The sequence below is a fragment of the Tachypleus tridentatus genome, chromosome 6 (genome assembly GCF_004210375.1).
Source record: "Tachypleus tridentatus isolate NWPU-2018 chromosome 6, ASM421037v1, whole genome shotgun sequence".
Classification (NCBI taxonomy): Eukaryota; Metazoa; Arthropoda; class Merostomata; order Xiphosura; family Limulidae; genus Tachypleus; species Tachypleus tridentatus.
The window spans coordinates 64,350,901-64,353,472 of NC_134830.1; positions in this window are offsets into that span (position 1 = coordinate 64,350,901).

Below are 2,572 nucleotides of genomic sequence, written 5' to 3' on the forward strand. Positions count from 1 at the left end.
ACCATTTACATTTTCGTTGGTCGCGTTCAAAGTGTTTGGACGCTATAGAACAGATCATACATGTAATTACGGAATAAACTTGAATCCAGTACGACCTGTTTAATAAAAACATTTTTTCTAATAATATTATTAAATCTAATGCTAAACAACTTATTTTGGATTATTAATATTTATAGAAACTCAAATTTCTCCAGAAATAAAGTTTATAAAACAGTAGTAAGTATCCAAGTGGTGTAGATAATTCCACCTGTATCACCAATATTTGTCATTATTTTCATGTAAATAAATTCCTGGAAAACCCTTACAATTATTATCCATTTAATTGAACATGCACATATATTCATGCCTTAAGTTTGTTTTGTTTATTTTTGAATTTCGCACAAAGCTACTCGAAGGCTGTCTGTGCTAGCAGTCCCTAATTTAGCAGTGTAAGACTAGAGGGAAGGTAGCTAGTCATCACCACCCACAGCCAACTCTTGGGCTACTCTTTTACCAACGAATAGTGGGATTGACCGTCACATTATAACGCCCCCACGACTGAAAGGGCGAGCATGTTTGGCGCGAAGGGGATGCGAACCCGCGACCCTGAGATTACGAGTCGCACGCCTTAACACGCTTGGCCATGCCGGGCCACATGCCTTAAGTATTACAAACAATCCTAATATCCTTAATTATATCTATGATATTTATCTTGTAGATTTACATATTGAAAATGCTACAATTTTTTTGGTTTAAAACACTCTAGTTAGATCTTAAAATTAAAGCAATATTGGCTTTATTAAAGTTCCTTCAAAATAAATTGGAAATATTTTAAATTCGCATCTATTTAGATTTTGCAGAATCTCATAAACTGTCCTTTAATTTCATTTTTAGTGCCACTTTATTAGCACAAAAATAATAACATTTAACGATTTGAATCAGTAAACTATAATTGAGCATTTCAAGTTATTTTTCAGTAGGTAGAAATACGTTTCATGCAAGTATCAGCATTGTTTGTTGTTAAGGATAAAGTTGCATATTGTTCCTGCGTACAAGTTGAAACTTAATCTTTAGTGCTTATAGTTTTCAAATTTACCGCTGAGCCACTTATCATAAAAATATCAAAAACATTATGACTGAAAATTAAATAATAATACTCTCTACAATAAAGATTTATAATTTTATGGTTCTCTGTTAAGAAAAAACAGATAATTAGTTAAAATTATATATGTATGTGGTATAGGTTATATATAAAACATAAAGTTTCTATTAGTTGACAGTACGACGTTAGGGTGCAGAATAGGAGTACGCCTATACTAGTACATTTTTAAAAGCTACAGTAATTAGTTCTTTTACAACTGTTTAACTAAATGGAAACCTATAATACCACAACAAGAGTTGAAATATATATCATGAGATAAATGTTTACTTTTCATATACAGTAGTAATTTTGTTCCTGTTTATTTCTTGAGCATCCAGCTATATTTCCACAATAGGCTGCAGACAGCTGAAGGTGATAACGATAAAGATACAGGACGTTGTTGGTTGTAACACCTAACTACTTTTATCTTCACTTTTCTCTTTTTCTGACGCTGTCAAGAGGGAAAATGAATCTAGTGGATAATGTATTTTCATTGATGTGAGGGTCCTTCTTCCACAATCATTTCCACTATTCACTGGTAAAAAAGTAGCCCAAGAGTTGGCGGTTGATGGTGATGACTAGTGCTTTCCCTCTAATCTTACACTGCTAATTTATCGACAGCTAACGCAGATAACCCTCTTGTACCTTTGCTCGAAATTCAAACAAACACACAATTCCAAAAACAGGGTATATTTTATATTTCCACATCATGATACTTGTGCTCCGGCGTTGTGCTATGTTGTATTATGTCATTCTGTTACTGACAATTCCTGCCTTAATTTAACAGTTATATATAAATATATAAGTATTATTTATTATTTTTACCTAAACAGTTTTTATTAAATTAAAAACGATTTTGGTAAAAAAATCTCACTTTTTATTTACTTGTAAGACAACTATTATAATGTTTTTGTGTCTCAAAATTGTGTTTCAGTTTATTGTGATATTAAAAGCATAGCAAAGTTTTAGGTCCACGAATGATTTCTTTATGATATATAAATTATACTGTGATAGACTCAAGTATACCCGTTTAAAATTTCAGTACACTTTTCATTTTACATTAAAAGAACGGTCGACTGAAGCGAATAATGATCCAATTCGGTTTAAAATTCAGATTTACCGTTCACTGCCAGTGATATGTAATGCATATATTTATTTAACATATTTAAGTACTGTATCATTACAGCATACATAAGAAAATGCTTTGATTTCATCATTTTATTTCCTACTCTTGAACCCTTTGGGTCAAAGGTAAGTTTACTGACTTAGAATTACAACACCAAAATCCGAATCTCGATTCCTCTTGTTGGATAGACAGCGAATATTTCATTCTATAACGTTGCGCTGAAACAAACTTTCTATTACATTTATATCATGGATACTTAATAGTGCATCACATATATTATTTCGCTGTTGATATCTTAACCTTATGAATACTTTTATTTTAACTGT